This window comes from Triturus cristatus, chromosome 11 (assembly GCF_964204655.1).
Source record: "Triturus cristatus chromosome 11, aTriCri1.1, whole genome shotgun sequence".
Lineage (NCBI taxonomy): Eukaryota > Metazoa > Chordata > Amphibia > Caudata > Salamandridae > Triturus > Triturus cristatus.
The window spans coordinates 830,918,600-830,941,159 of NC_140594.1; positions in this window are offsets into that span (position 1 = coordinate 830,918,600).

Below are 22,560 nucleotides of genomic sequence, written 5' to 3' on the forward strand. Positions count from 1 at the left end.
AGGCCACGCTCCCCCATATTGTATGTATGTTTGACATCACAGTGCTTGTACAATGAGCAATCAATCAATCATTTGTAAAGTGCGGCAAATCACCCATGAGGGTCTTGAGGCACTGGAGATGTCAGCTGCTGTGTGGTCGTTTACCTCATTTGAACATCCAGGTCTTGAGATATTTTCTGAATTTCTGGAGTGACAAAGCAGTCCTGAGGTGCAGGGAAAGGTTGTTCCATGCCTTGGCCACCTGGTGCAAAAATGAACGACCTTCACTGTTGGATCGTAGGATCTGGGGGATGTCTACAAGGAACAGGGAGGCAGATCTGAGGTGTCTGGTCTACTGGTGGAAGGTCAGGATTCTTGAGGTGGGGTGTGATGTGGGTCCTTCTGGGGAGTCTTGCTGCTGAGTTTTGGGTTGTCTGAAGTCTCTTCTGGAGGCGTGCAGTGATTCCTATGTAGAGTGTGTTTCCGTTGTCCAGTCTGCTGCTTATGAGGGCCAGTGTGATGGTCTTTCTGGTGTTGATAGGGAGCCACCTGAAAATCTTGCGGAGCATGCAGAGGGTGTGGAATCGGACTCATGAGACTGCATTGATCTGCCTCTTCATGGGTAGCTTGCTTTCCAGGATGATGCTTAGGTTGGGGGTGAGGTGTAATGGGGCGGGGTGGGACGAGTTCTGCTGGCCACCATGCATCTTTCTATGGTGAGGTGTTGTTCCCGAAGATGAGGACTTTCGTCTTGTCCATGTTGAGTTTGAGACAGTTGTCTTTCATCCAGTCAGTGACATTCAGCATGCATCCGTGGAATTTGGCTCTGGTGGTGAGAGGTCTTCAGACAATGCCAGGATAAGCTGGATGGCATTGGCACAGGAAAAGATGTTGAGTCTGTGTGATCTTATGGTGTCAACCAGGGAAGTCATGTAGGTGTTGAAGAGGGTGGGGCTGAGGGACGATCATTGTGGTACTGGTTTCTAAGGTGAATGGTCGGAGGCAGATCCTCTGAGTTCTACCTGTGAGTTATGAGGTGATCCATTTGACGACTTCTCCCCGGATTCTGATGTGGTGGAGTCTGTTGATCAGGATGTGGTCTGAGACAGTATCAAAGGTGGCTGACAGGTCCACGAGAAGGACGGTTGCTGTGTCTCTGCGGTCCAGGATTGTCCTGATGTTGTCGGTGGTTGCGATCAGTGCTATCTCGGTATTGTGGTTGGCTTGAAGTCCAGATTGTGAGGGCTCCAGGGCATTGTGGAATTCTAGGTGTTTGATGAGTTGCTGATAGATCACTTCATCGACGACCTTCAGGAGACCCCAAAATTCCATTTGAAGGGGACGTAAAGGAGACTGAGAAGGGTAGCAAGAGTATTTTGCATGTCAAAGAGGCGCAGAAAAGGGACATGCTAAGGAGGGTGGGTAATGGCTGCAGGAGCCATGTATATTATTCAGGAAACTGAACAGTAGCTTGGTAAAGGCACTAGGCATTTATTCAAATGAAATATGGCTACCCGCAACCCCCTCTCACCTAACTGTGAAATCAGCCAAAGAGTGCAGAAATTCTGTGGTAGGATGAAATACAGTAAAAATGTGTACATTCAAATTATCAGCAAGGTAATATTGTCCATCATGCGAGTGTGGTTAAATAGAAGACTCTAGCTTCATTCCTGTTCCCTATGATGTCACTTGGAACCTCCTGGTGGAAATCATAACCAACAATTAGCACAAATAGAAATATGTGTGTTCTCTTTGCACTTTTACTAAGAGAGAGATTTAAATTTTAGGGCAGATTCACAAATACATGAAGAAGTACACAAAGGAGTAATCCTTCTGCACTACTTTCCATGCTCACAAATGCTTTCGCGACTCAACCACAATATGTTTAAATCAATTTGCCTTGCATAAACGATTTAGGACTATAGTAGTGGAAAAAAGGTATGTGTTGACATTTGCTAGAACTATTTAGAATACTTTCCATGGCAGAGCTTTCTTGTGAGCATGCAGCAAATGCTGATTGGCTGCTGTGCTGGCTGCGAATCGTTTTTGTGATCAAATTCTGAGGTAAATTTCCAGGGTTTCAGCAGAAAGAAACTTTCTGTCTAGATTTCATGTAATGGCTCACTAATGGTCTTATGCTCTTGGAGGGAAGGGCTTAACAGTGATATCATGACATCGGAGGATGCTACTGACCAAGCTTAAAAGGGGCCCTTTGGTGCTTTTAGTCTCTATGGCTATTGGGTAATCGCTGCTGATTGAGAATATCATGTATAATATATAATGTGTGCATGGAGGATGATGTGAAATTCCCTCACAAAAAGCCCTTAAAATAGATACTGGAGTGTTATCCATTCTCCCAATACAGGGATGGAGAGTCTGTGTCCAGATCTATATAAGATATTCAGAAAAATCTAACATGGGTCATTAGAGAGTACTATATGCTGTTAGCAGAAGAAGAGGTGAATGCTTGTAATCGGTTATGCTCTTTTATTTGTTTTAAAGTAAATATTCGCAGATGCAGGCCACTGTGAATTTCACATATGTCCACCTGTATCAAAACTCACTATCTACTTAACAACCAATTACTGTAAATTATTCATTCAATCAATCAGAAGTTTGTAAAGCGTGGCTGCTTACCAGTGAGGGTCTCAAGGCACTGCTGATCCGTGTGGAGGTTCAGTCGAAGAGACAGATCTTGAGGTACTTCCTGAATTGGTCAACAACGCAGATTTCCTGAGATGGAGGGGCAGGGTATTCCAGGTCTTGGCAGCGAGGTAGGAGAAGGATCTTCATCCGATTCTGGTCTTGTGGATCCATGGGGCAGAGTCCAGGGCAAGTTGGGTGGAGCAGAGTTGTCTGGCAGGTGTGTGGAATGAGAGGAAGTGGTTCATATATTCTGGTCCAGCTTTGTAAGCATGTGTGAGGAGCTTGAAGGTGATTCTCTTGTTGATTGGGAGCCAGTGGAGTTGTCAGAGGTGTTGTGTTATGTGGCTGCGGCGGGGAATGTTGAGGACCAGCTTGGCTGAGGCATTTTGGACGTTCTGTAGTTTCCTGAGCTGTTTCTGGGTGACACTGGTGTAGAGTGCATTACCGTAGTCAAGTCTGCTGGTGATGAGTGCATGGGTGACGTCCTTCTGGATTCTGTTGGGATCCATCTGAATGGCTTTCGGAGCAGGTGGAACATGTGAAAGCAGATGAGGATACTTTGTTGATTTGGCAGTTCATTGTAAACGAGGAGTCCAGTATGATGCCGAGGTTGCATGCATGGTCTGTAAGGATAATAATGGTTCATAGCCACCAGGATTCATCCCAGGCTGAGGGGGTGGGTCCCAGGATGAGTACTTCAGTTGTCTGAGTTGAACTTGAGGCAGCTGTCTTTTATCGAGGTAGCAACGGCCTTCATTCCGCTGTGAAAGTTGATTCTGGTGGCTGTGGGCTCGGTGAGGGAGACGATCAGCTGGGTGTCGTTGGCGTAGGAGAGGATGTTGAGTCCATGGCTTCTAATGATGGTTGTGAGGGGGGCCATGTAGACGTTGAAGAGGGTGAGGCACAGGGAGGAGCCCTGGAGCACTCCGCAGATGATTTCCGTAGGTTCTGAGAGGAACGGGGTAGCCTGACTCACTGTGTTATTAATGCAGGCAGTAATAATGCCCCCATTACAATACTACCTAGTCACATATTTAAGTCTCCCCCAAAATTGCCTCTAGAAACTAGAAATGACATAACGCAGAACCATGCACATAGCTTATGTTCCAAGAAGAAATGATCACATATCTGCAACAAATTCTCTGCTGATTTGGCTGGCGAGGTATCTCCAGGCCCAATATGAAGTTCAATGCCTAGTAATGACAGCGATCGGTAGGAAAAGCCTCAAATCCATGTCATATCTCACTCATATAGTTCTACCAACCTGCCACAGGCTGGCTCTCGTGCACTAACAGAAAATTGTGCACCACAAAATGGCACTGGTCCAAATTTGGAGGCAGATTCTTAAAATTGGCAGCTGTTACTCTCATGAACAATCAGCTAACTCGGAGCAATCAGCTAACTCAGAATGTCCTCAACTTTAAGTTGAGCAAAAACATCATTTTCTTAATCTATGGGCATTAAAAGCAAGATGACTTCCCTTGCCATTACTTCAAAGTTAACACAATGAGTTTCTCCCCTCCCCCCACCATACTTTTACACACCCATTCAGGTCTAATTTATCAATACAATTTTTATCATTTGCTTGTTTGGCAGCCTTTAACTTGAATTGTTTGCAGCTGTATTCTTCTTTCTGTTGAATGTTGAACTTCACTCTGTACCCTTTTTTATTTCTGGGGTCTACACTCTACAGGCTTATTTGATTCAAATTTATATTTTGCTGTGACTAGAAGCTAGGCCCCTGGCAATTGTTTGCACACAACTACCGAATGACATTACACTATGCAATCTGATCGCTGCTTTAGAGGTATTTGAGAGAGTCTACCCCCATGAAAATCAGTTGAAGCTGAAGGTAGAAATGTTTTAAAATAAGAGCATTATGCGACCACTGGACTTTATACCATTTTAAAATTATCAGATTTCTTTGTCACTCTAAAATCTTTATCTTTCAATAAACACTAAGAAAAGGGGCTCAATTCACAAAGCAATTTGGGCATGCAAGATTAGTTTACTCGTACAGCAGCCTTTTTAGAAGTGTAAAAGGTACTTTTGGAATTAGCTATTTCTGGTTTTACAATTTAAAGGGGTTTACTCACACAAAAAGTTACACAAGGTTATATCTGCCTCCATTGGTGAAGAGTGGGTATTCTTAAGCGGAAACACCCTGTATATTTGTGCACAACGAAAAATGTACATGTCTGTGGGTAATCACAAACTCTTCTCTGACCCTGGAAAAAGTTCAGACATTCACTCCTAATCAAAGCAGGGTAAATCGATTTCTAAGGATGCAAAAGGTGGGGAATCCAACCTTGGTGGTTCTACTAGCAAAGAGATTTTACCACAGGGAAGAAAAAGCATGAATAAAATCCATTGCACAGAAGTGATGGCATTTTCCCATCCTTGGTTGTGGACTGAACTCTGCTCTATGAGGTAGGTTAGTGCTATACAGTATCCATACATATGTGTATACATATATGCAATTAGACATGCAAAAATGCTTCTGAATAGATTCAGATGTAAAGTAGTGTGCCTGAAAATGTATGGCTGTAGCAGGTTCCTTAGGGTAAAATGGGAAACTAGGGTACATTACAAAAATATATGTAATATGACACCCATGACCACCACAGGTTCAGCAGTACGAGATAGGCCAGGTCAGAGGATGTCCCTGATGAAGAGTTTGTGATAGGCAGGGCAATGAAAGGCTACTGGCCCCCGCCAACTTGGCAAATATGTAGGGGTAACACCACCTCATATCAGGTCACCGGTCAAACCACATCAGGGTGACCCCACAACATATTACAGATTGGTTGGGCCTTTTATTATCGCCCATAGGTTCGGCAGAAACTGGGGCATGAGGCAAGGTTGCCAAATTGCCACCCAAGAACCTCGTAGAGACTTTACCCTGCAAGTAGTGTCCCAGTGGAAGTCAGTGGGCTCGCCCCCCCCAATTCAAGGTGCTTCTATACCTCAATAGTAGGATTGGGGTATCAGGGCATTTGGTATAATGCTTCCACAGTCACAAACTCAAGAAAGTACTGAGGCACCAGGGTGGTCAGGGGGCAACAAGAAAGGTCCATCACTATACATCTGGGCTGATAGAAAGACACCTCTGAGGTCCACCAGCACCGCATTCGGATCAGTCCCCCAGCAGCAATGGAATTGACGCACTGCCTTTCATATGCACTGGGGAGGTGCTGCTGCACTGCTCAGCAGTGACCCCAATAGAGAAGAGGCCCAGTGCTATCCGAGCCTCTAGGTTCTGGATCCTTTGCGGACTTCCACTAAAGCAAGCGTCACAGTGGCAGTATTTCTAGGCCACCCCCCGCCCCAGCAGGAGCCAGCAACTGGAGCCACACCTCATAGGCATCATCCTGGAGATAGCAGGGGTGGGAGGCAAACAGTAGCGCATCCAGGAGGCACCAAGGTCAGGACCCAGATCAGCCCAAGTTAGCAGGACCCCTCCTGTCTCTGGCACAGCAGATCTTGTCTCACTGGGATATTCCCCAGTCCCCGCTTCGCTAAGTCTCCACAGGCTACAGGGGCATGTGGCAGGCAATAGGGCCAGTGTACGAGCAGTATGCCTCAGTCCCGGACATGCATGGGAGCAATATTCTGTCCTTCCTAGTTCACTAAAGCAGCAGCCGAGTGAGCTGCCATCTTGGCTTCCCCTTAATGCAGGCCCAGGCCGGAAGCGATTTTCAACTTCCCTTTGAGTGCCCAAGTGGACAGGAGGGGCCAAAACAATGGGGCTGGTAGAGGTGAGGAGAGCTCCCACTGCTTAGGGGTCATGGGGTCCAAACAGCTGTCAGGATGGTGTTGGATAAGTGCAGGTTTACCTGGAGATCGTGGTTTGCGCTGCTCACTCCAGCGTCATGAGGCCACACTCCCAGCAAATGTCTATTAGTATTCATGCACCCATAGATGTATAGTTCCTGGTAAAGTGATATATGCCTGAAGGTTTGCTAGCCCAGCACTTCATATACAGCCTTTTGCACATGGCACTTGTCCTTGTGCCTCTGATGGAAATAACAGTGCCTTTTAAATGAACTGTTAATTTGCTTCTACAGAGCTATCCCTAGTATACACGTAGTCAGTGGCCATGCTGTCCTCCCAGAGTATTTAGAGTTTGCGAAATTTGAACAATGCTTGTATATAATTAAGAGTCAAACCAGTATACGTATTGTACTATTCTACACATGCTGTTGTTACTCCACATCTGCTTGATGTTCAAGAGGACTCAGTACTTAGGAATTCCTTTATAGCACAGGGTGTGCAAATACTATTATGAGCACTCTCTTACCAACTAGGATGGAATTGGCCAAAGTTCCTTACTGAAATATGATATGCTTTCTTGCCTCTCTAATTGGTTATCAACCTGCCAGCCAACCTAGTGAAAGGCAACATCAATGCCAGTCTGGGTCCTCACTGCTATATCCACTGTCAGGTGCCCCACAAGACTTACCTTTGCTTGTGAAGCAATTCCGCAGAGACGACAAGAGCGCCCGTCCGTGTACCAACCTGACCCCCCTTGAACAGGGAACTCAACAGGGATGAGATGGACACAAGGATGGGAGCCGATTAAGGACGTAGGGCGGTGGTATGGGAATGGAGCGTGCAGGGTATCCCGGGGCAGCTGGAAAACAAACAATAACAGGATTGGTAAACTAACCCCAGGCTATTCCAGACTATCCCTAAAACACACACAACTGTTCTCTTGCCGGGACTCACCAGTGCTTCTGTTTCCGGAATCCAGCGAGACTCTCCTACTCAAGGTCATGAGAACCAACGGGCAGAAGGCAACACAGTGATTCAGCAGAAGCCCTAGCTGCACCCAAATAATAGCGCTCCTGCGCGGCTCCCCCAAAATAAACAAGTAATGCGCTCCTGCGCGGTATCCCAAAATAAACAAACAAAGCGCTCCTGCGCGGTTTTATCAAAACAGATAAGGAATGCGCTCCTGCGCGGTCTTTCCCAAAATGCAAGTAATGCGCTCCTGCGCGGTATGCCCAAAATAAACAAACAAAGCGCTCCTGCGCGGTTTCTCAAATAGCAAGTAATGCGCTCCTGCGCCACTCTGCAAACAAACAAGTCAAGAGCTCCTGCGCTGCTGACTTCAAAGAAAGGCGAGTAAGGCGCACCTGCGCTGCTCACCCAAGAACAAGTTCACCAACGCTGCTGCGCTGCTTCTTTGCTGATCGAAATGCTACAGCTGTAGCTTTTCAGCAATGGTGCTAGAACGAGAGCGCTCCTGCGCGAGAACCCCCAACACCATAAGTACCTTCGTGTTGGCAGCGGTCAGAAACGCTCCTCCGTCGCTGAAGCCTCGGAACAGAATTCAAAGCACAGAGCCGGCGGGAAACGCGGTGATAAGGCGTTTACCCCGGAAGTGCTTCCAGGACCAGTCAGCGACGGAGAAGAACTAGACCGGGGCTCAGCTTCCAGCCGGAAGTGAGGATCCCGGCACTGTTGTGCGTGCTTCGTGGGATGTCGGGAAACGGCAATCGCCGAGAACCCGACAGAACCCCCTCCTAAAAGAAGTCCCCCCACCGAACCCCCCGGACCTCAGAAGGGGCAAGCAGGGCGAGGGCACAGGGGGTGACTGAGATGAAAAGCACGGACCAGAACGGGAGCATGGCGCACATGGGACAAGGGCTCCCAAGACCGCTCGTCCGGACCGTAACCCTTCCAGTCCACCAGATAGAAAAGCTTACCTCGCACCCGGCGAGACCCCAAGATGGCCCTGACCTCATATTCAACATGGCCCGCCACCACCACAGGAGAAGGAGGAGAGGGAATTGGGTTGTCAGAGCGGACCGCCCGCAGAAGGGACACATGGAATACAGGGTGGATCCGCATGTGTGATGGGAGCAAGAGCCTCATGGCCACAGGGTTAACCACCTTTTCGATGGCAAAGGGGCCCACAAAACGGGGCAACAGTTTCTTGGGACCATGCACATTGAGGTGCCGAATCGACAGCCACACACTGTCGCCCACGCTGTATTCAGGCTCCTTCTGTCTGTGAGCGTCCGCATGCGCCTTGTAGGCGTCCTTCGCCTTGGCCAACTCAAAGCGCGCCTGCTGCCATAGTCTATGTAGAGTCTCATGATAGGCGCGCACTGTAGGCAACTGGCTGTCCCGGGGGACTTCCCAAGCAGAGGTGCGAGGGTGACGGCCATGGAGACAAAAGAAGGGGGACATGCCAATGGCCGAATGCTTGCTGTTGTTGTATGCATATTCTGCTAACCATAGTACCTCAGACCATTCCTTCTCCACCATCAGCAACAGACATCGGAGATACTGCTCCATAGTGTGGTTTGTTCTCTCGGCCTGACCATCGGTCTGGGGATGGTACGCTGAGGATAAACGCACGTCCATCTCGAGGAGTCTGCATACTTCTTTCCAGAAACGGGATACGAATTGCGAACCTCTGTCCGTTATGACCACTGATGGAATGCCATGGAGGCGAACCACCTCGTGCATGAAAACCAGGGCCAGGTCCTTCGCCGTGGGTACTTTCAACAAGGGTACGAAGTGCGCCATTTTGGAGAGGTGGTCGACAATGGTGAGAACCGTGGTGTGTCCAGTCTTGGTGATGGGAAGGTCAACCACGAAGTCCATGGAGACGGTGTGCCAGGGAAACGGTGGCACCGGAATGGGACGCAGCAGACCAACCGACGGCTCAGAGCTGTTCTTGCCCAACAGACAGATGGTACAGTTCGTTACATGCGTTCTGGTGTCGGACACCAGTGTTGGCCACCAAAATTGTCTTTGTATTAGTTCGAGAGTCTTGTGATAGCCAGGATGACCGGAAAGGACATGATCATGGCACATACGGACTGCTTTTTGTTGACTTGGTACCCCAGGCAAGCACAACCGTTCCCCTTTGAACAGCAATCCGTCCACACAAGTCACCTCTTCGCTGTCTTTGGCCAGGCCTATCGGATCAGACCGCTTCACGTCCCTCTTTACTTGAGCTAGGAAGTCTGTAGATGCTATAACGCCCTGGAAATGTTTTTCAGATATTATGGGAACCGGCTCGGGGTTTTCGGCAGGCTCGTCATGGTCGTCCAGCCGTGAGAGGGCATCGGCCTTGGCGTTGTCCTTTCCAGGTCGGAACGTGATCACGAAGTTATATTCGTTAAAGAATAAGGTCCATCGCAACTGTCGGGCTGTGAGGGCACGGGCTGAACGCAGGAACTGGAGGTTCCGATGGTCGGTGTAGATGGTCACTATGTGTTTGGCGTCCTTCAAGAAATGGCGCCATTCCTCGAACGCCGTTTTGATGGCTAGCAGCTCCCGGTCTGACACAGTGTAGTTGCGTTCCGCTGGTTGTAATTTTTTGGAATAAAAAGCTACCGGATGTAGTTGTCCTGTGTCGGTGCTTCGTTGGGACAACACGCCCCCTATAGCGTCTTTCGAGGCGTCTGCTTCCACGATGAAAGGTTGCTCAGTGTCCGGATGCACCAGCACGGGGGCTATGGTGAAACGTCTCTTTAGTTCTTGGAAGGCCCTCTCAGCGTTCTGCTCCCACCCGAATGGCACACCTTTTCGCAACAAGCGTGTTATGGGAGCCACCAGTGCGGAGAAGCCGGTGATGAACCTGCGGTAGTAGTTGGCAAAGCCTAGGAACCGCTGAACCCCTTTTACGGATTCCGGAGAAGGCCAAGACAAGATGGCTTCTACCTTTTTGTTGTCCATGTGGATACCTTCAGGTGTTATGATGTGCCCCAGGAACTCCACAGAGGTGACATGAAAGACGCTCTTCTCCAGTTTGACGTACAAACGATGTCTTCCTAGCTGTTGGAGGACAGAACGCACATGCTGCACGTGTTCAGCGATGTTACGGGAATAAATCAGGATATCGTCTATATAGACGATACAGAAGACATCTATAAAGTCCCTCAATACCTCGTCGATGAAGTATTGGAAAGCTGCGGGGGCGTTACAGAGTCCGAAAGGCATAACCTGATATTCGAAGAGACCGAACTTCGTCCGGAAAGCGGTCTTCCATTCGTCCCCCTTCCGGACTCTGACTAGATGGTAGGCACCCCGCAGGTCGAGTTTGGTGTAAACGGAGGCGTCTTTTACTTGATCCAGTAGATTGGTGATCAACGGCAAGGGGTACCGGTTTTTCACCGTGATGGCGTTCATCGCCCGAAAGTCTATGCAGGTCCTCAGATCACCTTCCTTCTTCGACACGAAGAAAAGAGGAGAGGAAACCGGAGACCTGGAATGGCGAATAAACCCGTTATCCAGGTACTCATCCAAATAGGATCGAAGGTGGATGTTCTCCTTTTCTGTGAGAGAATAAATTCTGCTGCATGGCAACGTGGAGCCAGGGATCAAATCTATGCGGCAGTCAAACGACCGGTGTGGTGGTAGGGTGTTGGCTCCTTTTTTATCGAACACCTCTGCCAGATCCTGATATTCCTCTGGTATGGTTGTGTGGGAAACCGACCCCATGCCATCAACGGGTAGTGATCTCGCCTGTACCGAGCGAGCCCCCAGACGATTGTCCCTCGTATAACAGGTTTCACAGCAGTATTCCGAGTCCAGGTGAATTATTCTGGCCGTCCAATCGATTCGGGGATTGTGCTTCACCAACCACGGCAACCCCAATATAACCTTGAATTGCGGAGCGTCGATGACATCAAAACTGATGGACTCAGCATGGTGGTTGGCAAGAAGCATGGACATCTTTTCGGTTTGATATCGGATTGGGCCAGAGGTCAAGTCCGTTCCATCAACAGCCTTGACTGCTTCGGGTTGTTCTTTTGCCACGGTTTGTATACCCAAGGCACTCGAATAACCGGTGTCAATGAAGCTGCCTGTCGCACCGGAATCCAGCATGGCGGTTACCAACCAGGTTCTGCCCGCCTGATTCTGTAAGGAGACTTCGATGCCTACATGATGACTGCCATCGAATACTGCGGGGATCGCTGAAGTGTGATACGAAGAACCCAGAGGACGGATCCCCTTGTCTACTGGGTTGTCTCGTTTCCCATCTGATCGCCTTTTGTGATGGGCAACGCAAACGGCCGTCTGCCCCTTGATTTAGAGGGTTTCACTGGACACTCCCTGACGAAGTGTCCGCTTTTCCCACAATACAGACATTGGTTCTGCTTCCTTCTCTTTTCTCGCTCGTGAGCTGTCAACGGCCCTCGTATGCCCCCGATCTGCATGGGTTCCGACGCTTCACCCTGGGGGGAAGCTTCATCCTTTGTTTTCTCAACGCTTTTTTCTCCAAAGGATAAGAAACGGTTTTCACTGCCCTTCCCTTTCTCGGTCTTTCTTTCCTGTAGACGAAAATTCATCTTCACCACCAAGTCGATGAAAGGACCTATTTCCTCAGGCGGGTTGGGTAACTGTGCGATAAGGTCCTTCAGGTCATCACGTAATCCTCGATAGAAGACTGACACCTTCTTGTCCTCTGGCCAATTAGCCTCGATGACCAGCCGGCTGAAACGGGTGATGTAATGCAGGAGGTCTTGGTTGCCTTGTTTTAAGCTAAGCAACTCGTTATCTGCGGCCTGCACAAAGGTGTGGCGAGCGAACATCCGCCGCATGGCTTCTGTGAACGTCGGCAAGTGGTGGAGCATGGGATCGTCGTTTTCTACAAACGAAATGGACCACTGAGCGGCGTCACCTCCCATGTATGATAAGATGTAGGCGACCTTGGAGGCATCATCAGGAAAAGCCGTATTTCTGGCCATAAAATGTAGGTGACATTGATGGAGGAATATCCCATACTTAGTACTATCGCCGTAGAAGCGTTCCGGTGGTGCCAGTTGTACCTGATGAGGTGTTACGACTTGAATGGCGGAGCTCTGATTAGGAGCTGCGGGGGCCCCCCCAAAGGTGAAGGTAGGCGGCCTCAACAGCCCTTCTTGTATGACTCTGGGACTAGGGGTAGTGCCCCAAGGACTGGTAACCCCGGATGCCATGTGACTCTGGATGGACGTTACATCATGGCGTAGACTGAGGTTCTCGGCTTGCATGGCAGCCAACATGACTGCTATGTCCTGCAAGGTGACTTCCGGGTCGCCCATGTCGTCTGGGTGGAATAGTAAACGTGGGCTTTGAATTCTGTCAGGTGCCCCACAAGACTTACCTTTGCTTGTGAAGCAATTCCGCAGAGACGACAAGAGCGCCCGTCCGTGTACCAACCTGACCCCCCTTGAACAGGGAACTCAACAGGGATGAGATGGACACAAGGATGGGAGCCGATTAAGGACGTAGGGCGGTGGTATGGGAATGGAGCGTGCAGGGTATCCCGGGGCAGCTGGAAAACAAACAATAACAGGATTGGTAAACTAACCCCAGGCTATTCCAGACTATCCCTAAAACACACACAACTGTTCTCTTGCCGGGACTCACCAGTGCTTCTGTTTCCGGAATCCAGCGAGACTCTCCTACTCAAGGTCATGAGAACCAACGGGCAGAAGGCAACACAGTGATTCAGCAGAAGCCCTAGCTGCACCCAAATAATAGCGCTCCTGCGCGGCTCCCCCAAAATAAACAAGTAATGCGCTCCTGCGCGGTATCCCAAAATAAACAAACAAAGCGCTCCTGCGCGGTTTTATCAAAACAGATAAGGAATGCGCTCCTGCGCGGTCTTTCCCAAAATGCAAGTAATGCGCTCCTGCGCGGTATGCCCAAAATAAACAAACAAAGCGCTCCTGCGCGGTTTCTCAAATAGCAAGTAATGCGCTCCTGCGCCACTCTGCAAACAAACAAGTCAAGAGCTCCTGCGCTGCTGACTTCAAAGAAAGGCGAGTAAGGCGCACCTGCGCTGCTCACCCAAGAACAAGTTCACCAACGCTGCTGCGCTGCTTCTTTGCTGATCGAAATGCTACAGCTGTAGCTTTTCAGCAATGGTGCTAGAACGAGAGCGCTCCTGCGCGAGAACCCCCAACACCATAAGTACCTTCGTGTTGGCAGCGGTCAGAAACGCTCCTCCGTCGCTGAAGCCTCGGAACAGAATTCAAAGCACAGAGCCGGCGGGAAACGCGGTGATAAGGCGTTTACCCCGGAAGTGCTTCCAGGACCAGTCAGCGACGGAGAAGAACTAGACCGGGGCTCAGCTTCCAGCCGGAAGTGAGGATCCCGGCACTGTTGTGCGTGCTTCGTGGGATGTCGGGAAACGGCAATCGCCGAGAACCCGACAGAACCCCCTCCTAAAAGAAGTCCCCCCACCGAACCCCCCGGACCTCAGAAGGGGCAAGCAGGGCGAGGGCACAGGGGGTGACTGAGATGAAAAGCACGGACCAGAACGGGAGCATGGCGCACATGGGACAAGGGCTCCCAAGACCGCTCGTCCGGACCGTAACCCTTCCAGTCCACCAGATAGAAAAGCTTACCTCGCACCCGGCGAGACCCCAAGATGGCCCTGACCTCATATTCAACATGGCCCGCCACCACCACAGGAGAAGGAGGAGAGGGAATTGGGTTGTCAGAGCGGACCGCCCGCAGAAGGGACACATGGAATACAGGGTGGATCCGCATGTGTGATGGGAGCAAGAGCCTCATGGCCACAGGGTTAACCACCTTTTCGATGGCAAAGGGGCCCACAAAACGGGGCAACAGTTTCTTGGGACCATGCACATTGAGGTGCCGAATCGACAGCCACACACTGTCGCCCACGCTGTATTCAGGCTCCTTCTGTCTGTGAGCGTCCGCATGCGCCTTGTAGGCGTCCTTCGCCTTGGCCAACTCAAAGCGCGCCTGCTGCCATAGTCTATGTAGAGTCTCATGATAGGCGCGCACTGTAGGCAACTGGCTGTCCCGGGGGACTTCCCAAGCAGAGGTGCGAGGGTGACGGCCATGGAGACAAAAGAAGGGGGACATGCCAATGGCCGAATGCTTGCTGTTGTTGTATGCATATTCTGCTAACCATAGTACCTCAGACCATTCCTTCTCCACCATCAGCAACAGACATCGGAGATACTGCTCCATAGTGTGGTTTGTTCTCTCGGCCTGACCATCGGTCTGGGGATGGTACGCTGAGGATAAACGCACGTCCATCTCGAGGAGTCTGCATACTTCTTTCCAGAAACGGGATACGAATTGCGAACCTCTGTCCGTTATGACCACTGATGGAATGCCATGGAGGCGAACCACCTCGTGCATGAAAACCAGGGCCAGGTCCTTCGCCGTGGGTACTTTCAACAAGGGTACGAAGTGCGCCATTTTGGAGAGGTGGTCGACAATGGTGAGAACCGTGGTGTGTCCAGTCTTGGTGATGGGAAGGTCAACCACGAAGTCCATGGAGACGGTGTGCCAGGGAAACGGTGGCACCGGAATGGGACGCAGCAGACCAACCGACGGCTCAGAGCTGTTCTTGCCCAACAGACAGATGGTACAGTTCGTTACATGCGTTCTGGTGTCGGACACCAGTGTTGGCCACCAAAATTGTCTTTGTATTAGTTCGAGAGTCTTGTGATAGCCAGGATGACCGGAAAGGACATGATCATGGCACATACGGACTGCTTTTTGTTGACTTGGTACCCCAGGCAAGCACAACCGTTCCCCTTTGAACAGCAATCCGTCCACACAAGTCACCTCTTCGCTGTCTTTGGCCAGGCCTATCGGATCAGACCGCTTCACGTCCCTCTTTACTTGAGCTAGGAAGTCTGTAGATGCTATAACGCCCTGGAAATGTTTTTCAGATATTATGGGAACCGGCTCGGGGTTTTCGGCAGGCTCGTCATGGTCGTCCAGCCGTGAGAGGGCATCGGCCTTGGCGTTGTCCTTTCCAGGTCGGAACGTGATCACGAAGTTATATTCGTTAAAGAATAAGGTCCATCGCAACTGTCGGGCTGTGAGGGCACGGGCTGAACGCAGGAACTGGAGGTTCCGATGGTCGGTGTAGATGGTCACTATGTGTTTGGCGTCCTTCAAGAAATGGCGCCATTCCTCGAACGCCGTTTTGATGGCTAGCAGCTCCCGGTCTGACACAGTGTAGTTGCGTTCCGCTGGTTGTAATTTTTTGGAATAAAAAGCTACCGGATGTAGTTGTCCTGTGTCGGTGCTTCGTTGGGACAACACGCCCCCTATAGCGTCTTTCGAGGCGTCTGCTTCCACGATGAAAGGTTGCTCAGTGTCCGGATGCACCAGCACGGGGGCTATGGTGAAACGTCTCTTTAGTTCTTGGAAGGCCCTCTCAGCGTTCTGCTCCCACCCGAATGGCACACCTTTTCGCAACAAGCGTGTTATGGGAGCCACCAGTGCGGAGAAGCCGGTGATGAACCTGCGGTAGTAGTTGGCAAAGCCTAGGAACCGCTGAACCCCTTTTACGGATTCCGGAGAAGGCCAAGACAAGATGGCTTCTACCTTTTTGTTGTCCATGTGGATACCTTCAGGTGTTATGATGTGCCCCAGGAACTCCACAGAGGTGACATGAAAGACGCTCTTCTCCAGTTTGACGTACAAACGATGTCTTCCTAGCTGTTGGAGGACAGAACGCACATGCTGCACGTGTTCAGCGATGTTACAGGAATAAATCAGGATATCGTCTATATAGACGATACAGAAGACATCTATAAAGTCCCTCAATACCTCGTCGATGAAGTATTGGAAAGCTGCGGGGGCGTTACAGAGTCCGAAAGGCATAACCTGATATTCGAAGAGACCGAACTTCGTCCGGAAAGCGGTCTTCCATTCGTCCCCCTTCCGGACTCTGACTAGATGGTAGGCACCCCGCAGGTCGAGTTTGGTGTAAACGGAGGCGTCTTTTACTTGATCCAGTAGATTGGTGATCAACGGCAAGGGGTACCGGTTTTTCACCGTGATGGCGTTCATCGCCCGAAAGTCTATGCAGGTCCTCAGATCACCTTCCTTCTTCGACACGAAGAAAAGAGGAGAGGAAACCGGAGACCTGGAATGGCGAATAAACCCGTTATCCAGGTACTCATCCAAATAGGATCGAAGGTGGATGTTCTCCTTTTCTGTGAGAGAATAAATTCTGCTGCATGGCAACGTGGAGCCAGGGATCAAATCTATGCGGCAGTCAAACGACCGGTGTGGTGGTAGGGTGTTGGCTCCTTTTTTATCGAACACCTCTGCCAGATCCTGATATTCCTCTGGTATGGTTGTGTGGGAAACCGACCCCATGCCATCAACGGGTAGTGATCTCGCCTGTACCGAGCGAGCCCCCAGACGATTGTCCCTCGTATAACAGGTTTCACAGCAGTATTCCGAGTCCAGGTGAATTATTCTGGCCGCCCAATCGATTCGGGGATTGTGCTTCACCAACCACGGCAACCCCAATATAACCTTGAATTGCGGAGCGTCGATGACATCAAAACTGATGGACTCAGCATGGTGGTTGGCAAGAAGCATGGACATCTTTTCGGTTTGATATCGGATTGGGCCAGAGGTCAAGTCCGTTCCATCAACAGCCTTGACTGCTTCGGGTTGTTCTTTTGCCACGGTTTGTATACCCAAGGCACTCGAATAACCGGTGTCAATGAAGCTGCCTGTCGCACCGGAATCCAGCATGGCGGTTACCAACCAGGTTCTGCCCGCCTGATTCTGTAAGGAGACTTCGATGCCTACATGATGACTGCCATCGAATACTGCGGGGATCGCTGAAGTGTGATACGAAGAACCCAGAGGACGGATCCCCTTGTCTACTGGGTTGTCTCGTTTCCCATCTGATCGCCTTTTGTGATGGGCAACGCAAACGGCCGTCTGCCCCTTGATTTAGAGGGTTTCACTGGACACTCCCTGACGAAGTGTCCGCTTTTCCCACAATACAGACATTGGTTCTGCTTCCTTCTCTTTTCTCGCTCGTGAGCTGTCAACGGCCCTCGTATGCCCCCGATCTGCATGGGTTCCGACGCTTCACCCTGGGGGGAAGCTTCATCCTTTGTTTTCTCAACGCTTTTTTCTCCAAAGGATAAGAAACGGTTTTCACTGCCCTTCCCTTTCTCGGTCTTTCTTTCCTGTAGACGAAAATTCATCTTCACCACCAAGTCGATGAAAGGACCTATTTCCTCAGGCGGGTTGGGTAACTGTGCGATAAGGTCCTTCAGGTCATCACGTAATCCTCGATAGAAGACTGACACCTTCTTGTCCTCTGGCCAATTAGCCTCGATGACCAGCCGGCTGAAACGGGTGATGTAATGCAGGAGGTCTTGGTTGCCTTGTTTTAAGCTAAGCAACTCGTTATCTGCGGCCTGCACAAAGGTGTGGCGAGCGAACATCCGCCGCATGGCTTCTGTGAACGTCGGCAAGTGGTGGAGCATGGGATCGTCGTTTTCTACAAACGAAATGGACCACTGAGCGGCGTCACCTCCCATGTATGATAAGATGTAGGCGACCTTGGAGGCATCATCAGGAAAAGCCGTATTTCTGGCCATAAAATGTAGGTGACATTGATGGAGGAATATCCCATACTTAGTACTATCGCCGTAGAAGCGTTCCGGTGGTGCCAGTTGTACCTGATGAGGTGTTACGACTTGAATGGCGGAGCTCTGATTAGGAGCTGCGGGGGCCCCCCCAAAGGTGAAGGTAGGCGGCCTCAACAGCCCTTCTTGTATGACTCTGGGACTAGGGGTAGTGCCCCAAGGACTGGTAACCCCGGATGCCATGTGACTCTGGATGGACGTTACATCATGGCGTAGACTGAGGTTCTCGGCTTGCATGGCAGCCAACATGACTGCTATGTCCTGCAAGGTGACTTCCGGGTCGCCCATGTCGTCTGGGTGGAATAGTAAACGTGGGCTTTGAATTCTGTCAGGTGCCCCACAAGACTTACCTTTGCTTGTGAAGCAATTCCGCAGAGACGACAAGAGCGCCCGTCCGTGTACCAACCTGACCCCCCTTGAACAGGGAACTCAACAGGGATGAGATGGACACAAGGATGGGAGCCGATTAAGGACGTAGGGCGGTGGTATGGGAATGGAGCGTGCAGGGTATCCCGGGGCAGCTGGAAAACAAACAATAACAGGATTGGTAAACTAACCCCAGGCTATTCCAGACTATCCCTAAAACACACACAACTGTTCTCTTGCCGGGACTCACCAGTGCTTCTGTTTCCGGAATCCAGCGAGACTCTCCTACTCAAGGTCATGAGAACCAACGGGCAGAAGGCAACACAGTGATTCAGCAGAAGCCCTAGCTGCACCCAAATAATAGCGCTCCTGCGCGGCTCCCCCAAAATAAACAAGTAATGCGCTCCTGCGCGGTATCCCAAAATAAACAAACAAAGCGCTCCTGCGCGGTTTTATCAAAACAGATAAGGAATGCGCTCCTGCGCGGTCTTTCCCAAAATGCAAGTAATGCGCTCCTGCGCGGTATGCCCAAAATAAACAAACAAAGCGCTCCTGCGCGGTTTCTCAAATAGCAAGTAATGCGCTCCTGCGCCACTCTGCAAACAAACAAGTCAAGAGCTCCTGCACTGCTGACTTCAAAGAAAGGCGAGTAAGGCGCACCTGCGCTGCTCACCCAAGAACAAGTTCACCAACGCTGCTGCGCTGCTTCTTTGCTGATCGAAATGCTACAGCTGTAGCTTTTCAGCAATGGTGCTAGAACGAGAGCGCTCCTGCGCGAGAACCCCCAACACCATAAGTACCTTCGTGTTGGCAGCGGTCAGAAACGCTCCTCCGTCGCTGAAGCCTCGGAACAGAATTCAAAGCACAGAGCCGGCGGGAAACGCGGTGATAAGGCGTTTACCCCGGAAGTGCTTCCAGGACCAGTCAGCGACGGAGAAGAACTAGACCGGGGCTCAGCTTCCAGCCGGAAGTGAGGATCCCGGCACTGTTGTGCGTGCTTCGTGGGATGTCGGGAAACGGCAATCGCCGAGAACCCGACATCCACTTAGATCTACTGAGCAGCCCGCACAAAACAACAATTTATTCTTCAATGTAGATGAAAAATGGGACCTCGCCATAATATAGCCTTATAGCCCAGCGTAGATTCTTATAGTTATTTTGAGAGAACAGTTTTAAAGAGGTGTATATGAAAAATGTGTAAAAACTACGTCTACTTACGCTCTCTGTGATTGCTGGGCATGTGCTTTGGCTGTGCACTGTGCTCTGTCACACAGTCCTCAGAAATAATCGGAAATGGTGTTATGTCAACTTTTTAAAATTCAAACACCTTCTCCAGAGCACATAAGGCATAACGTTTGGCCCTGAGCACCACACTCTGGCAGAAGACTGTAGCTTTTGGCCATAGATAAATTTATGGCTACATACTAAAAGCTACATCTACCAAGACCGCAAAAAAATGAAATAATCATATAGCCTAACAGCAATGGAGAGGTTGGCCATGAAGCCTATGAACAACTAGAACAATATTGCAATAAAACCAGCAGCTGTCATAATGATCGCTAGTTAATATATCTAGAAAGCACACAGCCACCACTCCTGAATGACATCAGGCAACACATCCATATTTTGGTACCAACTAGAAAAAACAGCATCTTGCAAGTTCGACATGCTCCCCAAGATACACAAAGAGAGCATCTTGGGATACCCAATTTGCTTTGGATCAAGTATGCTATTGGAGAAAGTATCTAGCTGGGTAGAAAACATCTTGAAGCCACTAACGAGAAAGACTCCCAGACTAGAGCTAGGACACCTCTGAGCTACTGACCGAGCTGAATGCTTTGACTTGGAATATTATTGGCAACCATGGGACGTTGGCTTGCAAGCATGCTTTTGAAGATCTAAACCCTCTTCGCGATACTGTAACCATGCACACAGAAATCATCTTGACCAACCACTCATTCACATTCAGAAATGACAGATATCTTCAACACACTGATGCTGCCATGGGCATATGGTTGGCTCCACAGTTTGCAAATCTGCTCATTTCACAAATAGACTGGCTCGGCTGGCCCTTGATACTTCACAAAAACCAAATACTTCACACCATTGGGACACATGTGTGAAATAGAAGGTATTCTCTTGATTTGAACTCATTAAAAGAACCCCATACAATTTCACAGACAAATATATGAATTTGCCAGCCATCAATGTTAAACATGTCTAGAATCAAGATAGAGTGTTTTTCCTTGTCACCACCATCACATTAAAAGATAGCAAAGCTACATAGCACAGTGTACTGCAAACAAACAGAACAAGTCAGCTATGTGAAGAAAGGCAGTTTTCATCTGGAACACAGAAGGTATTCAGTCAACCTATACAATACACCTAAATATGCTCAGACACATCAGAGTATGGCAAAACCATAGAGTCTTTGAGATCTGATTTCTTAAGCCATAGGTGCTGCCACAGATTTGTGGTCAACCAAATCCAGAGAGTAACTAGGATCATTTGGAAGAACCTCTAGAAAAAAGAGAAAGAGAGATCAAATTAGGGCCACATTAGTGGTCAAACCACAGTCATAGACCATACAGAAATTCCCAGAGAATTACACCCCATTCTACAGCAAGGCAAACAAGTTTGAAAAGTCTAAGGGCCCGATTCACAGAACTAACTTAAGACAAAATCCTAAACTTACTACCATTTTGGTATTCACAGAAGGCACTTACTCATTTTGGTATTCACAGAAGGCACTTACTCATTTCGGTATTCACAGAAGTTAGGAGTCCTAACTTTAGGACACCTAAATGCCTTCTGTGAATACCTAAAGTCTTAAAATTAGGATTTTTCTCAGTTTGGGAGTAGTAAAGTTAGGAGTCCTAACTTTACTACTACTAAACTGAGAAAAACCCTAATTTTAAGACTTTCGGTATTCACAGAAGGCATTTAGGAGTCCTAAAGTTAGGACTCCTAACTTCTGTGAATACCGAAATGAGTAAGTGCTGCCTTCTGTGAATACCAAAATGAGTAAGTGCCTTCTGTGAATACCAAAATGGTAGTAAGTTTAGGATTTTGTCTTAAGTTAGTTCTGTGAATCGGGCCCACAAAGTCTTCCCGGAATGCCTTTTTTGTGTATTCCGACACCCATAAAGCTCATAAACATACAGGAGTAAGAAAGTAAGTTTATTATGTATAGTTATTAAAGAACGCTGCATATATTAACCCCTTTTGTAGCAGCTACAGCAAAAGTTCATAAAACATTAAAAAATCTGAAAAAACAACATAAATAATAAAATTAAAAATAACATTTTTAATTTGGCTTAAATTAAAAATAACATTCAGATGATGTCTGTAAGCTTAAAGTGACATGAGTTCACAATCTATCAGTTTTTTTGCAGCATACTTTAAAAATTGAATAAAATGACAACTCAAAATGATATCCATTGTCTTCAAGCATGCAATCACCGGTTGCCTGAAGGAATTAATACCACGTTGGTTAAAATATGCTCATAATGATGCCCTCCTTTCATTAATAAGACCAGAACATACACAAATTATGTGAACAATGTTTTCCTCCCCAGTTTTGCACAGTCTGCAGTGAGCTATTTTAGCTTTCTGGAGCCAAGGCACAATGTGAGTTTGTCCTGGAGGGAGGCCAAAGTGGTATCTAATAAAGTGCTCTTTTAGATGCTTGGACCACCCAGCCTCCAGAGAGGGCTGAACTTAATGGGCTTTATAGTCTTTTAGGACCATCCAAGCGTGAGGTCTAGTTGATAGTGCCTCTTTTTCTTTAGCAGCAGGGATTTTTTTCATCACTCTATTTATCATTTGTTTAAATGACTCTTGTGGAAGAGTCCTTTCCCATGATGGTCGAACACCTAGGTCGTCAATGGCCAAATCTAGATACTGATCATAAAGCATGTTTTCACTTGTTTGCACTTCGTACCAGAGGGCTTTGCACTGTTGGTTGACCGATAAGAAATGTACTCTTTTCTATACTTTGATGTATGACCCTTTTCTCACAATTAATTGATTTATTAAATCAAACTCTAGTCTTATCTAGGCCAGCTAGCCATTAGGAGGAAGACGGAAAAGAGATTTGAATATTTTTGTGATAATTGAATTTAAAATCATCACGTCTTTACTTCCATTGGTGAGGCTC